The sequence below is a fragment of the Prionailurus bengalensis genome, chromosome B2 (assembly GCF_016509475.1).
Source record: "Prionailurus bengalensis isolate Pbe53 chromosome B2, Fcat_Pben_1.1_paternal_pri, whole genome shotgun sequence".
Classification (NCBI taxonomy): domain Eukaryota; kingdom Metazoa; phylum Chordata; class Mammalia; order Carnivora; family Felidae; genus Prionailurus; species Prionailurus bengalensis.
Genome location: NC_057349.1, coordinates 87,637,513 through 87,658,182, shown reverse-complemented (window position 1 = coordinate 87,658,182; position 20,670 = coordinate 87,637,513). Strand labels below are relative to the sequence as shown.

General features: G+C 35.9%; 2 long non-coding RNA genes across 2 annotated transcripts in view; one reads left to right on the top strand and one right to left on the bottom strand.

Moving 5' to 3' along the window:
* Positions 1 to 20,670, bottom strand: part of LOC122489788 — a 287,326-nt gene that overhangs the window by 82,275 nt on the left and 184,381 nt on the right. The window lies entirely within an intron of this gene.
* Positions 11,524 to 12,475, top strand: LOC122489787. Its single transcript, XR_006299005.1, has 2 exons — positions 11,524 to 11,765; positions 12,203 to 12,475. It is a non-coding gene; the product is annotated as an uncharacterized LOC122489787 (long non-coding RNA).

Sequence of the window (20,670 nt, the reverse complement as noted above, 5' to 3'; positions counted from 1 at the left end):
ACACAGAATCGGAAACAGGCTCCAGGCTCCGAGCCATCAGCCCAGAGCCTGATGCGGGGCTCGAACTCCCGGACCGCGAGATCATGACCTGGCTGAAGTCGGACGCTTAACCGACTGCGCCACCCAGGCGCCCCTAAGCTACCATTTTAGAACCAAGATCAAGTAGTGATTGTCAAACATGAAAAACAGCAAAATAATATTTTAAAGAACGTTGTACACTTTATTATGTAATCCAGTGCCAACATTGTGGGGGACACCTTCAGGAATCACATTGCATGGTGACTTTGATGTACTGGTATCCAAGGTCCTATTCAGGACCAGTACCAACCATTTATATAATTCAATTAATTTAACAAAATCAGTCAGGATTCAGAAAGGAATTAATTCACTAGGAACTTTAAGGTAAAACATATTTAGATCAAATGATGCAGGCTATCATAAGAATCTAAAAAGAAAGTGCAAAGAATATTTAATGTAATATAGAATCAAAGAGGCAAGTACTCATTTTCTGTTGTTAAACGCAAACTTGGATTGTTGCTCAGGATTACTGTAACAAGATTAGCAATGAGAATTGCAGAAGTAGTAAATTCATTGTGTGCCTTATAACCAATCTAAATTCAGTGTGCCACCACCTATAAACATGAGCAATAGATTTCTTTTTTTAAATGACCTGCAAAGTATCTAACAGGCTATCCTTGGGGAACTAACACTTTTTGAACTAATTAATCATCAGATGCCACTGCTGCTCCACTCCACTGAATATGAAAAAGCAGTTATTGGACAATAAAAAAAATCTCTAGGAAAATAAAGTGTTGATACACCACTTTTGGAGGGCAGAGTATTCTGTAAACAACATTTCCAAGTCCTCGTCAAAATCTTCATTTTAAACAGCAGAAAAAAGACCATGAATATTCCTGTAAATGAATATATTTTAACATTGAAAAGTAATTTAAACATTTTGATTTCCTTAGTACTTTAAAAGAAACATGGATCAAGCTAAATAATGAATACTAAGAATATTAAAAGGAAAAGGTATTTTGTAGTGGTTACAGCCCTAGACTAGACAGAACTTCAAAGGGGACTGACTTCTATTTTGGGCCTTACAATGAACAACATTCATGACTCTGGACAATTTACTTCAGCTCTGTTTTTCAGTCTCCCAAGATATGAAATGAGAAGGTTAGACTAGATGATCTTTAAGATCCCCTCCAGCCCTAACCTTCTATTAAATGTCAACATTTTCAGAACTACTTTTTCTTTCCCATCTGTACAGTTTTGTCAATATTTAGGCCACTATCTAAGAATTATGGTTTGGGTTTAGCATTTACAATCAATATAGGAATTTTCATTATTATTTAGCTAATTATCTCTGAATACTGACACTTTTTATTGTCTCACATATTTTAATAACAAACAAAACAATCTTTATGAGACCAAGCAAGAACTTAAGAAGGTGCTACTGACCAGAGACAAATGTCAAACTAAAGATACTTTGAATATATTATAAGCATCCTCTTCTTTGGACTTCAAAGCACAATACATTTTTCTTATTCACTATATTCCTATGGTTTTCTAGTTATCTTCAAAATACTAAGATAGATTCAAAAATGGAGGATGCACAAGAATTGTGTAATTTATTATATGAACCTATGAAATAAGAACTCAAATTATTATTCAGTTGTTCACTACAGGAAACTACATAAGAATACAACATGGTGAATGCACTAGGTGCAAAACTCTGAAGACACTGGCCAACAGGGCAACTGGAAATAAAATCCATGTGCACAACAATCCCTCTGCCAACAAAGACCATGAATAAGGAGAACACAAAATGCAAGTCTACTCTAAACAGTACAAGTGCACTCAAGTAACATATGGTATACTTTCTTGGTACCAATAGAAATAACTAACATTCTTCCAGAATTCACCATAAATTTATAACAACTGTGATAAACACTTTAAGTAATATATTATAAAGGCTAGAAAGCTCTCATCTCCCACATTCCCTTGTATCTAGAATTCTAGATGCAATTGAGATATTAGCAATTAGATGGCATGACATGAATTCAGTACTTATTTAAGTTCAACAAGACTTGATGCATAAGACAACCACTTTTATCTGGGTCAGATCTAGTAGCTGTGGTGTGACTCGAGTCTACAGTTCTGGTGATAGAGTCTTGATTCCCCAGCCACCAATTTTAGTAAAGTTTTCAATTTCCTTGTCGGAATGATTCTGAAACATTATTCTGGAAGTCTCCCTTGAGGCCCAATCAAGCTCCCTATCCTCCCAGAATTCCAACATTTTGTAAGCACATAATTCCTTATGTTTGATGTTTTTTTGCTTAAAATAGCTGAACTGGTTTCTATTGCCAGCAACTGAACCTTGACTAATATAGATTGTTATCATAAATAATTGTAGATGAAATATTCAAAGATGAATATCTGAGTTGGCTTAAAAGAAGTGAGAACCTGGCTGCCAAAAAGTGTTGAATATTGGTAGACCATGGTCTCAGTAGTAAAACAGATATTTCAGTTACCACCTATGATCACCCGGAATGAAGTGCCTGTGGAAGGTACAACTTTAATGAAATAGCAGCAATTTCTGAAACAGAGTATGATAAGCATAATGATGCAAGGATGGTCAGGTAGGTTAGTTACCTGTAACTGCATTGGAGATGTAAAAGGAAAAAAAATGCAGGCTCTACCATAAAGTCTTTGTTTAAGCCATAGCAGAAAAAAGAAAGTTTGTCTTAAAAGATTGACTCTCTTATGTCTACTGTCACAGAGTTGATTAGCTAAGTCAAAAAAAGAATCTGATCCTTTAGCTGATGAATTACAATAAAGTCTTATATTTCTTATGCGAAAACGGGAAATTTGCTTAGAAAAGAGTAGAACCATGAAATTTTGGTGACAATTGATTAAGATGGTAATTGGGACCTTTCAGATATCTTTGAGTACACAGTCCCCCCGCCAAATCCTACCAAACCTATTGAGTCAACAGACACCTCCTACCCTGACTGATGAGGCTGATTCCACCTTACATAAAGAATTGGAAATGACCTCACTTCAGGCTACTTAACTTGTAAAGGGATACCAGTTATTCACATGTCATACCCTATTTTCTTCCAGATCTGAGTCAAATATCAGCATGTCATTAGTTAGCCATCTGAAACCTAAAATCATTGGTGACCTACAATAACCTTGTGAATATGCTGGAAAAGTCTTGGTAATATATGGAAGAGAAAAGTCAAGACTTAGAAAAAGAAAAGTGTTGAAGTGAGTTTATTACAGGCAACTGCCTCCTATTTCTTCCAGTCCAAAGCACTCAACCTTCACAGAGATATTAACAACTGAATTGTTGAAGGAGCACCAATATCCTCAGAAAGCACTGTCATAACTGTCCTCTGAAGGCAGGGAGGAAGGAGCCATCTCATACTGCCACTGAAATGGGTTCCTTGATTTCAGTGGGCATGATAAGAGCTAAGGATACCAGAGACTTAATTATAAAAGGCAAGGAGAATACTGTTGCCATAATGGGTATTAGGGCTAAAGGGACCTTTATAATGAACTTTGAGAATGATTAATTGACAATAGCATCCTTATAACTAAATAAAGAAATAGTCTTATTTGATCTATATAGTGAAAACCTCTAGGTCTGGTGAAAGAGGCTTGATTGACTAGAATTACCCTAATAGAAAAATCACAGCCTCTCACTTAGAAGGCAAGGTACTGATGTGGAAGAATGATATCACCTCTCAGTCTTCCTCAAAGTAACTGCAGTCATTTACCGCAGTCTGTACATTGAGAAAGGAGAAATATTCAGATCTTTTCATGATTTGTGCCATGGACCTCTTATGGTAGCCATGTAATAAACTAAGTTTTGGCCCAAGACCACCTTTCATTCAGGTCAGCATGTCTGCAAATTCATTCTATAGTTATTTTCCCTCTTCCTAGGTGTTACAGTAGAAATAGACATTCTTGAGAGCTGGCAAAATTCCAACAATTGTTCTCTAATTCATGGAATGAGAGCTGTTATGAGTCATGGTACGTGTGGTAACCACCTTGCAAGATGGTCCCCCAATGACCTCTGCTTCCTGGTATTCACAGCCTTGTGTAACACCCTCCCACGCTGTATCAGGGTTAGTCTGTGTAACTAGTAGAATGGTTATAAAAGGCTAGGTTATAAAAGACATTGTGACTCTGACCTTTGTTCTTCTCTTATATCACATGTTCTGAAGGAGCCACCTGTCATATTATGAGGAAACCCAAACCTTATAGAGAGGCTCATGTGACAAGGAATTGAGTTATTTGAGTGAGATATCATGGAAATGGACCTGCTGATTTCCTGATTTCAGGGCAGACCTTGAGCCAGAACCACCTACTTGAATTCCTAACCCAAGAAATGTGTTCTCACTCTAGCTACACATCAAATCTATTACCTTTTAAAACTGCACATGACCCTGGCTCAGATTCCAAAGAATTTGATAAAAGATCTGAGGTAAGACTTGGCTGGCTATTTATAATAAAAACAAAAGATGTTTTGGTTTATAACTATGATATTGAATCACTATTCCATACTGATTTACTTTTCACCTGGTTCCAATTTTTATAGTTTTTGTATCATTACTTTTTCAACTTATCTTAAATACAAGTGAGAATAAGGCAAGAAAATCAGTCATAAAGAAATCACTAAATCACTTTAATGTGCATGGGAAGTCCCTAGAATCATGTCTAGGATAACACAGAGAATTTCACTGTATTTTCTCTTTCTAGTTCCTCCTATCCTCCAACCACCTTTATTTGGGTGAAATCAGAGCAAAATTACAGCTAAGGTATGACTTTAAAGGACAAAGATTACAAAAAAAAAAAAAAGGACAGAGATTACACAGGGGTAGCCTGAATGGCTAGTAGAGAGATGAAAACAAAGAATGGCAATTCTTTGCTCTGATTAGCAACTTTGTGCATAGGTTTGGAACTCAGGAGTCTCTCTGCACCTGCCAATCCTCTCTTCTCTGCCAGGCTATCATCATGCAAAGTTTCCCAACCACAAGAGTCAGCTACCACAAATTGCATCCTAGGCACAGCTATTCAATCTCAAATTCCTATAATATATGATGGGCTCAATAAGGTGACATCTGGAAAACCTACATTTGGGGGCTGATCTACAGACATCCTACTGCAGATGTGGACACCAATAACTCCTAATCTAATCTAAAAGGGACTCACCCAAGTCCATCACCAGCTATTATATTTAATGGTATTAGGCAAACTCTAATCAGAAGTTTAGGCAAGAGACATGGAAAAGAACAAAGAGTTCCCCAATAACTGAGTATGATTAAAGGAAGGATTGCTTTCAGCAAGAGGCCTAAGAGTTTAGTTCTAAGTGTTTTTCCAACCTTTTCCTCACACAGTACTGCCTTTCTGACATGCTCAGTGCCTAATCCAACACACAACTTCAACAAAGCTGGGATTCCATTTTGGTAGACCTTCACTGGCTTGACAGTGAGGAGATAGAGTGCTAGAGACAGAGGAGATATTTTTTTAAAAATATATTGTTATTCACATGACTGAAAATCTGATATCTACTCCACTACTTTCCCCTTTGGAAAGGAAGAATGTATTAGGAAGGTTTTTCATATGCTCTCCCCTGAGAGGTTATCCAGCCTTCACTTAAATATCACCAGTAAGAGAGATCTTAACAATTACCAATGTAATCCATTCTATGAACAACACTAGAAATTAATAAAGCTTCTCTTTGAGGCCAAATCATACTACCTAAATTTCCCACATACTGATCCAAGTTTTGTCCTCTGAATGACAGAAATCAAATCCTATTCTTCTATCTGCAAGATTTCAAATACTGAAAGACAACTATAATGTCCTATCTTTTCTAGACTAAACATCTCTAAATCCTTCAACTCTTCTTGCTAAGACATAATATTATATCCTCTTACCTTCCCATGTGTCCCTGAATATGCTTTGATTCAATGTTTCTCAAATGCTTATTTAGTAGCTTGTTTTCTAAAACAAAATCTAAGTCCCACCTACATAGATTAGAATCCAGTAATTCTGGGGTAAGGCTTGGAAATTTACATTAAAAAATTCCCAGTAGGGGTGCCTGGGTGGCTCAGTCGGTTAAGTGGCCGACTTCGGCTCAGGTCATGAGCTCGGGCCCGCATCAGGCTTTGTGCTGACAACTCAAGAGCCTGGAGCCTGCTTCGGATTCTGTGTCTCCCTCTCTCTCTCTGCCCCTCCCCCGCTTGCACTCTCTCTCTCAAAAATAATAAATAAACATTAAAAATGTTAAAAAAATTCCCAGTAAATTTCAGTACAATCAATATTCTAGGTTATTAATATGATGCCCTGAACAAAACCATAACTATAGTTGAAAGAAGAAGTAATTATTATCTCCTTAAAGTCAAGTACTATACTCCTATTGACAGAATCTAAGATTGGATCATAAATATTAGTATTAACTATTTTCAGAATACTAGCAAATAGAATTTCTAGGAGGTATCTCTTATGTCATCTTATTATCTTCTTATGCCCATGCCACTGGGCAGTTTTACCAAGGTACATAGCTGATAAGCAATCACTTTCATTTTTCTAACCTCTCAGCTTAGACTAAAAATCTAATTTTAGATTTTTCAAATCAAGAAATTTTCTATGCCAGAAAAGCACATCTTCAAGTGCATTAGTCATGTGGGATCATAACAAAATACCATACTCTGGATATTTCTTAAGCAACAGAAATTTACTTTCTCACAGTTCTGGAGGTTGGAAGTCTAAGACCATACCAGCATAGTCAGATCCAAATGAGCATTCTCTTCTTGGCTTGCTAACAGCTGCTTTCTTGCTATATGTTCATATGTCCTTTCCTCTGAGTGCATGTGCAGAGAGAGAGAGAGAGCTAAGTCACTGGAGTCTCTTCTTTTAAGAGCACTAAGTCTATCATGAAGACCCCACTCTGATGATCTCATCTAAACCTAATTATCTTCCAAAGACCCCCCATCTCCAAATACTATCACATTGGGGCTTATGGCTTCAATGTATGAATTTTGAAGGGACACAATCCAGGCCATAACAACAAAGTAGAAACTTTCTAGTAATTTGTTCTATCATGATTATATGCACACTCCAGTATGGGAAATAACAATGTTCATTCTGTTCCCACTTGCTAATCTTTTCCTTATATTTTTAAATTGAGGCTCAACTCACCAATATCAAGTAAACTTCCACGATTAGCTCCGCCTCTGATCTACTCATGTATCCTCAATAAATACTTGAACTGATTTTAGGAATTCATATTTAATATAAGCTTTCCAAGGATAAAAAACAATTTCTCAAATTCTTTAGTAAATCTCCACAGTATTGAGTTTTGTAGTCTTTATATAGTAGATGACCAATGAATAAGAAATAATTCAATGGAAATTATTAATTTTTCCTACTGTGTCACTTTCAAACCTTCTCCTTTTTCCAAAAATATACATATACTTATTAAGGTATCAGGCACTGTTCTAGATACTGAAAAGAAGCAATTAATAAAATCTATATGCCCTCCTTTATAGAGTTAATGGCCTAGATGGGGATATATGTATTGAAAATAATAATCACAGAGATGAAATATACAATTAAAGTTGTGATAAACACCTTCAGGAAAAAGAACTAAATAAAATGAAAATAAAGTTGTGGCAGACATTGTGAAGGAAAAGTAGATTGACAGATTACAATGCGGGCCTGACTAGCACAAAATTCAGGGAGGACTTCTGTGAAAAAGCCATGTTAGGAGAGATCTGAACGACGAGCAGATGACAGCCAAGGAAAAGGACAAATTCCAAGCAAAGGGAATAGGACAGAAAAAGATTCCAAAGCAGTAAGGAGCTTAGCCAGCCCCTTTGGGGTAAATGAAAAAAGAACATGTGGCTAAAATGGGAGAGAAAATAGATTATGATGAGCGTGGAGAGTTATACAGGGACCACTTACAGATCAGTTAGAGGGGGTTAGATGTATTCTAAATGTACTGCACAGACACTGAAGAGCTACAGCAGGGAGTGCTGCAGTTTTAGATCACTCAAAGCTACTACATGCAGAATATGTTGATGGGAGACAAGAGGAAATAGACAATCAAGTTTGCAAGCTTCCACAGAAGATAGTTTAGGGGAGAAAAGATATTTGCTTAGACTACAATAACAGTGGATATCTGAAAAAGCAGGCAGATTCGGGGTATATTTTGGAAATATATTCCAGAGGAATCAAAACGGGGGTGTAGAGGTTGACACACATTTGCTTTCATACAATGCTTACAAACAGTATGTGCTTTCTATAACTGCTAAGACTCACAAAGATATCTTTATGTCTAATTGCCCCTTTATCTTTTGTCTAAATGTTCATTTCAAGTAAAAGCTAGATTTGTTTAACTTTGTACAACAAGCAGCACAGCGTGATAACCATATTACAGTCTCTTAAATTCACTTAATAAAATTGTATCTAACAAGATTCTGGGGTTCTTAGTGAGTCAATATTATAAATATTGAAGGAGAGTGTCACAAGGGACAGACTTTTAATTCAAAAGAACCTGACATTCTCTTTAAATGGCATTTTTCCCAAAAGTTAATATCAATTTTAAGGAATTAGAATGTGAACTCATAACATTAACTTCAAATACAAGCTTCTAGCAACCACCAATATCCCTAACTTTAGTGAAACCTATCTCTAAATTTGAAGTGAAACTATAACTGCACTTTAATGTTACAAATAAGATTTCTATGTGAAACATGCAGGACTTCCAAAATACATAGGATGCATAGAATGATGTTGCAAAATAAAACAGTTTAATAGTCAGATTCTTACTGCCTTTGAATATGGAAATATAAAACTCCTTGCTCCTAAGCTATATAGTCAGAAAAAAAAATCAAATGGGTAAAAAATAGTGTTAAAGTCATATAACATCCTTTAACTTTAAAAATCATGCTAACTTTTCTCTCTCCTAGAATGTCAACTGAGAAAGAAACAAATTGAATTACATAGCTGCAGATATTCTTTTCAATGTTTTCCTTACTAGAAAAGGGATAGATATTTTTTGAAAAAAGAAAGTAAGGGGAAAAGCCTAGTCAAGAGGAAAGAGATTCCAAAAGGATTTATATATATATACAAAGATCATATCTTCTCTATCAACCCACTTTCCTATTTCAACCCTGATCATTTTCTTCATGGACAATAAGCACTAACCTAGTGTAAAATAGTGTAGGAAGAGTATGTGCATATGTGATGAATAAAATACAAGCTGCACCCATTTTGGGTGTTTTTATCATTAACTGCTGTTGCATAAACTGAACATACAATGGGCTGTGACACTGGATAAATCATTTGTTTCCACTTGTTATTGATGACATTTCATAACTCGTTTGGGGCTCTGCTTTGCCCCGTCACTCGTGAGTTATGAGGTCATCAATCATGACTGGGAATAAATGATTTATGTAAGTCACCCTATTGTATATTTTAGGTACAGTATACAATAAAACACACACTATTGATTTCTAATATTGTTGCATTACGTTTATCATGTGTGTTTGTGAGACTGTGATCTTGTGTCATCTGCTGCAACTGAGTATGAGATGCTAAAATAATTTATGAGAAAAGAAATGTACAAAAATGACTCAGAGAATTCCTATTTTTAATTAATATCTTGCTAAAGCAATTTTAAAGGCCTCCTGAATTAAAAATACTGTCTCAAGTAAGGGGAGTTGCAGTTAAGGACATGAAGTCAATATATAAGGTCATGATTAGGAAACAGAAAAGGACTAAAGAGACCTTTCAATAGAGGATATGCCACCCTGAATAACCTACGGAGATACTGAAGACAAATCTCCCACTGAGAAACACTGTACTGTGTATTACACTTGAAAGGATCAATGGCTTAGTAACAAGAATACCATGGAAATACAAAAAAAAACTTCTTCCAGCCATTTTTAGAGAGGAAAAAGGTAGAGTGGGGAACAAAAACCAAACTGCTCCCTTTCATTGATGAAAGCTTAGAACTTTTAACTATAATACAGGTTGAATTTGCAAAGAATCCACAAGCAAGTTTAATTAACATATTAATTGAAAATGAACATACAGTGATCAGGAAAATACTCTTACTTGAATGGAGTTCTTTAAAAAGAATACAGCATCTTAAGGGATTGGAAAATTTTTCTTTTGCTTCCTTCCCATTTCATCCCCCAACTGACTTCTATTTTTTTTTTCCTGATGAGCTTAAAACTATAAACATGATTTAAAAAAAAAAATAAAACTACAAGAAAATGCAAAGAAATTTGAGGGAGGCAATCAAAAACATATTGAAAATCAAACCTAGAATAAGAGCATCAAAAATCTAGGAACTTTCAGCTATTTGCAATTACAAGAGTAATTGCTATTTTAACATGTTTTGCTTGTTCCAAAGAAACTCTGGTTCGTAAGCTGAAATTCAAGGAGTTTAAATCACCGCGAAATCTTTTAGGAGCTGATCAAGACTAAATATACAATCAAAACAACCTATTATCTACATATTTTAGTTGATTAAAAAAATAAGGTACTTCTCTGAGCAGTACTACACAGAAGTTGTTGACCAGCTGGGTTCAATTCCCAGTGATGATAAAAAAAATAAATAAATATTTAATCTGAAATATGAAGAATTTAGGTCAGATATAAAGAAAAAAATATTTTTCTTACAGGAAAGTATTAGATATTGACATTAGCTATTGAAAACAGTTGTAGAATTTTCTTTGGAAATTTTTAATAGTAATTTTACTTTTTAGAATGGTTTAGGTTTGTCCTACTCTAATGGCCAAGGGTTGCATTATAAATTCAAATAACTTCTCACAATTCCTTTCACTGCTTAATCCTATGATGATACTAATTAATTAAGAGCACTGTTTTATAGAGCAACAGCATAAAAGGATTGAGAATTTCAAAAGTGAGAGTTGGTAGCTTTTATTGACTAGTAAGGTGATATATGAGAAAGCAAGTCAGAAGTCCACAGTTTAGCTAAAAATTCTCAGTTTAAGTCCAATATTATTAAGAAATATTTCATTTTTGAGGTTTTTCCCTAGATTTTTTTCTATTTGCCTTAATTAAGTATAAGATTTCTTAACCTACAGCATTGACGGGGCTTTAAGGAAGTTTAATACCTGAAATTGTATTAAAAAGTTACATATGATAAACACATATGATAAACACATATGTATATTTCTGGGGAAAGAGCTCATGACATTATTAAACTTTATTCAGAGTCCAGGTCTAGAAACAAAAAAAAATTAAAAATTTAAAAAATGATTACAAACCACTGATTCAAGAGGCTGTCATTCACAATCAAGTCTATTATCCATCTTTACAAATTGTTTATAAAATTAATTCCATTTTTTAAAGTTATTCTTTTGCCCCACCCCACCCCCACCTTTTTTCCCCTGCCCCCACCCCACTCCACCTCTCTGTCTCTTATGGCCTTGATTGGTTTTGGCAATTGGTCAGAATAAAGTACTTAAACTCAGTGGCTAATTTTTATATCTTTCAAGTGTCTTTGGATAAAAGTCTGATTGTAAATTCAAAGTATGAACTTAACTAAAAATCACTTTTTTTCTTGTATGCAGATATCAATTAGATGTGATCTGCCTTCTCCCCTATACATAATCAAAAGAGTAGCTGCTACTTAAATGTGGAGGAAACTCATATATGGAATCAAAACAGTCACTGAAGAAAAAAAAAATTTCCTCTTCTAAAACTCAAGGGTAAACTTTGTAATGTTTTAATTTCAGATTTTATATTTTTAATGATAACAGTGCCATGAGCTATGGGAATATTATCATTTGATATAAGGAGACTACAAAGAAAGGCAGACAGTATAATTAGGAAGCATCTTTGCAGATATGTATAGTAAGTGGTACATGATCAATTCAGGATATTTTTTGGAAGGAAGAAAGGAAGGGAAGAAGGAAATAAGAAAGAAAGAACAAAAGAGAAAGGAACAGGATATAAACCTGGCTTAATCAGTTTAGAGCCATTTTAATGAGCTTGTTCCCCAAGCATTAGAAATGCTGATGGAACCACAGCCTATACATTTGGTCCTTTACCAGGTTGGGTATGAGGAGACTGGGGACTTAACCCCAGCTCTGCTCCTGACTCACTGACTGACCTCAAGCCAGTTAACCCATCTGTTGTTTTTCAGAAGGTGATGACTTGGAGACTGTCTAGCAATTGCTGTGCATTAATGGGGTGACAGTCAGAGGAAGACGCCTGGGGCAGAAGAGCTTCAGTGTAAGGAAATCAGCCTTTACTGCTCTGCCCAATCATGTCAGCACCACTGCTCTTTCAAGGGGCTTCCCGCCATTGTTGCTCCCTGCTCCGGAACACCCCATGCTGCCAAAGCCACTGCAGGGGGTCACCTTTAACAGACAACCTCATTTTCAAATTTCCAGACCACTAAATCAAATGAACCAGTGCAAGAGTAATTTTTTTTTAAGGTTGCCAGAGAGATGCATAGAAGAGTTGCCTATCTTGGGAAGAGAAAATTACAGCAGGAGTCTCGCTTTGTGATGATTGGAAAAGAAGGTAGATCAGAAAGCAGCTTCTTGAGTTTAGGAATTATTTAGATTTTAAATTGTGTTTTGCTCTACATCAAATTGGATTAGATTCCTTGAATCTTCTAAGACTTTGATCCAGCCCATTTCACATTTACAAATTAAAAGGCAGCTTCAGCAGTGAAAATCATATAAGACACAACAAGAAAGCTTTGAGGGGCATACAGGCAGATTTAGCCTAAAGGCCCATCCACTTGCGTAGTGTCTCATACCAACATGTTTGTGCTTTGAGAAAATACACTCAATTCCTATAATGCTAAACATTCTTCAATATAGAGGCATGCATTCATAAAGCAGTTGTATATCTACAATCCTTTATACTGTTTCATGTTTCTGAATCCAATAGTAATTTAGTCTATTAGAATCAATACCCCTAATTCATAAAAGCAAATTTTCAGGGCACTAAAAGTGTTGTACAAATGCAGACCAGTTAAAATTTTAACCAAAGTTAAAATAAATGAGTGTCATATATTTGACACTTAACACGTCCATGACAACTAGGCTCACCCTAAACAATCATGCAGAAGTGAAAGCAGTGAGGAAAAAGAGAGGAAGAGGGTAAAACATTCAAATCTAAAAGTTTACAACGGTAAATATGAGTGTGCAGGAATACTTAAAGAAAAATCACTGATCTCCCTATGCATGAGCAGGAAGTTTGAACCTAAATATCATCCATCCAAACTATAAAGTTTAGACCAGACATCTGTTAAGAAACAAAAGGATCATCAGCTAACCCCAAACAGAATCCTTCAGCATAGTACACTCCAGCAACTTCCCAATGCCACAATGTGTGTGCAAGGCTTCATCAACAGGGTTTGAAAAGCACTGCTATTCTCCAGATAGTGCTCACTACATGAACGCTAACATAAATCAAAAATACTGGCATGTGTTCCCTGTAGTCACTGCAGCTTAATCCGCTTACTCTAACCCTTCCCACCTTCACACAGGGTCATCTCTCCATGTAACCGACATATTCCCCTTTCAAAAATCTTTTTTTTCATGAAGGTTTATAAATGCCTTATTGATTTTCCACACAAGGCCAGTCAACTTCTGACTTCACAAAAGGAGTTGAATAAAGTGGCTGAACCCACTGCTGTTTCCCTACCTACATAAGTAAAGTACCACTACCCAGTTAATTTTAGTTCTACTAACTGACCTGGTTACAGGATAGCCATCATCAGCCCTGGGTCCCCAAAAGACAAAGACCCTTCTGTGCTCTTGCCTGACTATAAAGTTGTAAAACCAGTGGTCAAATAATTGCTTAGCCTGCTTGATTCTTCACCACCCCCTTACCCCATCTCAGTCCTATATACTGCAAAAAAAAAATCTAGATGCAGCTTCTGAAAACTTTCTTTTGATATGTGATCACCTTTTCAACAAATCAGTCAAAAAAGACTGTGTCATGTATCTTCTGCATTTAAACATTAATATTAAGGTTATAAACTTTAAGATGTTTTTGTCTCTGACTTCACTGATAATTTTCCACAATTTTTAAGAAAATATTTATTTTCTTATCTTTATTATAGATTACTTTTTATTATTTTATCATAGGTTATTACGATTTCAGCTATTTCATAGTTTTAAATCTTATTTTATTTACATTCTTTTTAAAAAAAATTTTTAATGTTTATTTTTGAGAGAGACAGAGACAGAGAGAGACAGAATGCAAGCAGAGGAGGGGTAAAGAGAAAGGGAGACACAGAATCTGAAGCAGGCTGCAGGTTCCCAACTGTCAGCACAGAGCCAAACACAGGGGTTGAACTCACAAACCACGAAATCATGACCTGACTGAAGTTGGATGTTCAACCAACTGAGCTACCTAGTTGCCCCTTTATTTATTTATTTATTTACTTACTTACTTACTTACTTACTTATATTATTTCATTCACAATTTCTTCTTAGTTTCCATTTTCTTTTTTTAAACAAAATTAAGAATTTTCAAAAATGATCTGGCATTGAATTGTTCCTGCTTTAGCAACTGAACTACAGTATAGGCAAAAATAATACACACATTTTATATATATATAGTGGAAAGTAGTAAATAGGCCTATACAGTTGCAAAGTTTCCACATTTTAAAGTAATACAATATTAATGCTAATTAAACCGAAAAGTTAATGATATATATTGTAATCCCTAGAGTAACCATTAAATATATATGAATTCCAAATACTCTAAAAACATTTCTATGGTCCAAGTAAGACAGCAAAGTAAAAACAGAGGAATAAAAAACAGGAGGAAAAAGAGAAAACAATTTTTTTAAATGTGACTTAAATCCAACCACATCAATAATTACATTAAATGTAAGTAGATTAATAATTCCATTTAAAAATCAAAGATTGTCACAATGGATTTTTTTAAAAGCAGGACCCAAGTCTATGCTGTATATATGAGATGAATTTTAAATACTAAGACACAAATAATTTAAAACTAAATGGATCGGGGTAGGGGGGTAGTGCCTGGCTGGCTCAGTGGATTAAGCATCTGACTTTTTTGATATTGGCTCAGGTTATGATCTCACAGTTTGTAAATTCAAGCCCTAGGTTGACTGGCCACACTAACAGTGTGGATCCTGTTTGGGATTCTCTCTCTCCCTCTCTCTTTGCCCCTCCCCTAATTGCACACACTCTCTCTCAAAAAAAAATAAACTTAAAAAATGTATAAAAAATTAAATTAAATTAGATGGGAAAAGATATACCATTTAAATAGTAAATACAAAGCTGGAGTGGCTATCATGGCAGCTTTATTTATAATAAACTAAAATTAAAAAGCCTACATTCTAATAAAAGGAAAGTGGATAAACAAACCACAATTCAACTGTGCAATGAAATACTAGTTGGCAATTAACAGGACTTAACTGCTGATACACCCAAGTATGGATATATCTCAAAAACATACTAAGTGAAAAAGTTTCGCTCAAAACAACCTACTGTATGAATTCCATTTGTATTCCATTCTAAAACAGGTAAAATTAATCTGTAATGGAAAATATCAGAATGGTAGCTGTTTCTAAGTGGGCTGGGCAGGGATTGACAGAAAAGGGGCATGAAGGAATTTTCTGGGGTCATGGTAGTGTTTCACAGGATGATCCTGGGGATGCTTATACAGGTACATGTAATTATCAAAAACTCAATGAAACTACACTTAAGAATTCTGTATTTCATTGTATGTAAATTTTACACCAAAAGAAAAAAAATGTAAATAGAACACAAATTAATGATATGCATGCTAGGTGTTAGGGGAAATTGTACTGATGTCTGCACTTTCATTTGAAATGCATCAAAAATAATAGATGAATCAAAGAATGTAGGAACAACTAAATGAATAGATCTGGGACAAAGCAATATACTAAAATGTTAATAGAAGCATCTAAGTGGTAGTTACATGGTGATCACTGAGAGATTCTTTCAACTTTTCTGTATGTTTAAAATTTTTCTAAACAAAAGTTGAAAAATTACATATTAAAACAAAAATATAAAGAGGGAAGATGAAGAAGGGTACACAGAGGGCTAAATTGTATCTGCTTTGTTCTTGAAAACACAAAATGGTCTGAAGCAAATAGAGCAAAACATTATGATTTTAAAGACCCTAGTATTCATGGGTATTAGTTGTATTATTCTCTTTTCTCTCTTTTATTCATATTTTTCTTCATGCTTCAAATGTTTAATAATTTCATTTTTATAAACTATAAATGGAATGACTGTAATACATTAGAGTATGAAGGGCAATGGACTGAATCCTGGGACCTGGCATTTTAGCACTCACCTAATCATTAAGGGCTATGAACCTGGTATAAAGTGACAAAAATCTCCCTGACCTTAGTTTCTTCATTTGTAAAATAAGAGAATTAAACTGAGTTGATATATTAGAAATTAATTTCATCTCGACAATTCTATAAATCTAAAATAAGCAAAAATAAACAAAAGTGTATTTTTAGGAATTGCTTCCTGTGAAATGTTATACATGAGCCCAAATACTCAGAGTTAATCATACAAGTAAAGAATAATTTTGTGCATAATGGAATCACAATCTTCACATTTTTACTCAGCCTACTAAATGCAATAAAGTAACATATAAGTAGGGGGTTAATCATTACTGAAGAGCCCAAAGCCCAGAAAGAAAGAGAAGCAAAGTTTAGTTTTTAAGACATAATTTCTACTATTTATTCTTCTCATAACTTGGGGTCTTGGAAATTCCATTTTTTTTTAATTTTTTTTCAACATTTATTTATTTTTGGGACAGAGAGAGACAGAGCATAAATGGGGGAGGGGCAGAGAGAGAGGGAGACACAGAATCGGAAACAGGCTCCAGGCTCTGAGCCATCAGCCCAGAGCCCGACGCGGGGCTCGAACTCACGGACCGCGAGATCGTGACCTGGCTGAAGTCGGACGCTTAACGACTGCGCCACCCAGGCGCCCCGGGAATTCCATTTTAAGCCTCATTTTTTTTATCCTTACATTATGGGGATTACAGTCAATGACCTTTAAGAACACTGCCAGCTCTAAGATTCTACAATTAGAATTCTATTTGGGTTAAATACCTGTGAGTATACATTACTAAACGTTTATTTATCTTCTCATAACCACTAGTACTCTACCTTTTTTTTCAAAGCCACTCAAGAGTACTGTCATTATCAATCCCCACCAAACAGCTACCCAAAATTGGTGTTGTTAGTGAATTATATGCAGTGGACAAATTAATCTTGTAAAACTATTGGGATTACAATTTTCAATGCAGCATTTAGGGATATAAAAATAGGGTACTTCTGAAAATCAAACAGCATGTTGCCACGTTACCAACTAGTACCATCTTTTGGGTCTGCCATCATGTTCCATATGTACACAGGAAGGAAAATTAGAAGCAAAATGAGACCTTGGCGTATTTAAGGTCGATACTTAGCTGCTACTTGGTAGTTCCCAATCTCTTTAAGGAAATTACTTGACTGAGCTTGAAACACTGTTTTTGGTTATCAATTGAGTTAGACATTTAAGACGTGTCTTTCTGGCCACAAAATGAAACTTCTATCATCTTTTTCCAAAACAAACAAGCAAACAAACAAACAAAAAGAGAGGACCAGGGAAGGAGGAGATTTTTATCCTTTAAATTCATGTACTCTTTATTGCTTCTTGGCCTTTTGGTCAAGTATAAATTCACGTACATCTTTAACTCTTACCAATGCAACTTACCCATTATATCTTTACAACTATAATTCTTTTTTTTTTTTAATTTTTTTTCAACATTTATTTATTTTTGGGACAGAGTGAGACAGAGAATGAACGGGGGAGGGGCAGAGAGAGAGGGAGACACAGAATCGGAAACAGGCTCCAGGCTCTGAGCCATCAGCCCAGAGCCTGACGCGGGGCTCGAACTCACAGACCGCGAGATCGTGATCTGGCTGAAGTCGGACGCTTAACCGACTGCGCCACCCAGGCGCCCCAGCACAACTATAATTCTTTATGAAAGAAGAGGATTTCTAAAATGTAATAATTATTGCTACTTCTCAAAAAAAAAAAGTGTCCCTCTTTAAACAATGCTATAATTTCTGTGAACATTCTAATTTTTTTTAATTTAATGTTTATTTATTTTTGAGAGAGAAAGAGACAGAGAGTGAGTGGGAGGGACAGAGAGAGAGGGAGGCACAGAATCCGAAGGAGGCTCCAGGCTCTGAGCGGTCAGCACGGATCCCAAGGTGGGGCTTGAACCCGTGAACCTTGAAATCATGACCTGAGCTGAAGTCGGACGCTTAACTGACTGAGCCACCCAGGCACCCCCGTATGAACATTTTATTTTGAATAAAAAGTTTCTAAATCCCATTCAACAGGGCAACACATCTTACCTGAAGATAAGTTTTTCAAAGTTTCTAATACAATCTCATTTCTCAAAAATTGAAATGTTTGCCCATGGAGAAATTTATGTTTCTGGAAATACAATGCCATATTGAGACTTCTGGTTTTTAAATAGATTAAGAACAATTTCTTTTTCCTCTTTGACTCTTTGCTATTTTCTTAGCCACTTTATCTTTTTCTTTTTATTTCACGTATAATTTTTCTCCTTTCTTATACCTAACTTATGTTAATTGTTTCCCAGTGTCCTAATACGGTTAACATTTAAGTCCTCCCTAGTGGAGTCTAGTGGAGGAATGCATTCCATTGTGCAAAAAAAGCTTTTGCCAAAGAAGCTAAAGAAAAAACAAAAAGATCTGAAGAAACAAATCTATTTTTCCATCATTACGTGCCTGAAAGGAACCTGCCACCTAGAAGAAAATCTGTTTAGTTTTACAGTATAACTAATTATGCATGAGTTTAGACCAGAATCCCTAATGTTCAAAGAAACCATATTATGCCGTAGAGTAGAGCCATCTTTCATTTTTAAGAATTGATATAGGGGGCGCCTGGGTGGCACAGTCGGTTAAGCGTCCGACTTCAGCCAGGTCACGATCTCGCGGTCCGTGAGTTCGAGCCCCGTGTCGGGCTCTGGGCTGATGGCTCAGAGCCTGGAGCCTCTTTCCGATTCTGTGTCTCCCTCTCTCTCTGCCCCTCCCCCGTTCAAGCTCTGTCTCTCTGTCCCAAAAATAAATAAACGTTGAAAAAAAAAAAAAGAATTGATATAGGCTTCTGGTAGCTGTAGAGTACATTTGTCCATCATACTTATAACACTCATAACAGTTTTTTGTAAGCTACGAAACCAAAGGCCAATGAAGAATTAATAATGGCTACATCCAATAGATATTAGCAACTACAGGGGAGGCTTCAGGTTTTTGCTTAATATTCTGCATGCCCATCTCTCGTCTAAATGCATTTCAAAAAAAAAATCGGGATGCACCTCCGTACCATTGTTTTTAAGCCCCAAGAAAGACATAAATTTAACAATAAACATTAACTAAAATGGTCCAGGGGGGAAAACATAATTTTTATTTGTTTGTTTGTTTGTTTGTTTGTTTCTCAAGGGGCAGGCAGAACCAAATTAGTTGGCTCTCCCAGAATCAATATGTAAAAGTGTGAAAAAGAATGCCAGTATTTCTGTGGCTTATATTTCTTTGAGAGGGAGGAAAGGGGACATATTCTCTGTGTTTTACATACAGCTTTAAGCTCTAGATGGTCGTGGGATGGGATTTGGAAAGGGAGGGTGGGGGAAATGCAGAGCCGCATGAAGACTTTTATTCTAGGAGTATTCTAAAGGTCAAGAGATTTCTGGATTACCCTCCCCCCCAAAAAAATACATAAAACTCTATTTCTAGATTATCCAGAAGACAGATGAAACTACTGCCCATCTCCTATCCCATTTATTACTGACATATCCACTTTATTTTTTTTAAGGTTTATTTATTTTGAGAGAGAGAGAGAGCCCATGCACATGAGCAGAGAAGGGGCAGAGAGAGAGGGAGATAGAGAATCCCAAGGCTGGGCTTGATCTCACAAATCTTCAGATCATGACCTGAGCCAAAATCAAGAGTCAGACCTTTAACCAACTGAACCACCCAGGCGCCCAGACATACCCACTTTAAAGAAAGAAATTCTGGTTTCCTTAGGATGGGAGTGTGCGGGAGACAAGTTCTATTACCCCACACAGAGCTCTTCTAAACCTCTCTAAACTCAAGTCAATAGTAATAAAAATAATTTCTTTATTCCATTACTTTGTAACAAAAAAGACAGAAGAATAAAAGAGAAAAAATGTCGGGGGATGCTTAATGTGGCTGCAGGGCCAATGTATATAAGTGAGGCAAGAAAGGAAGACTGCTAATCAAATGGTTAGACTTGGGAATCACTGTTCTGGGTGAAGTTGCCAGATCCCTTCCATGTTTGTAAAGACACTCAGTTAAATACCAATTGTGTTGATAAGTTGTGTCGCCTATTATCTAAAAACAGTTACTAGGGGCTCTTACGGACTCATTCCCTTGGTTAAGCATCCAAGTTCAGCTCAGGTCATGATCTCATGACTTGTGAGTTCGAGCCCCAAAACAGGCTCTGTGCTGTCAGCTCAGAGCTTGGAGCCTGCTTCTAATTCTGTGTCTCAGTCTCTCTCTGCCCCTCCCCCGCTCGATCCTGTGCTCTCTCTCGC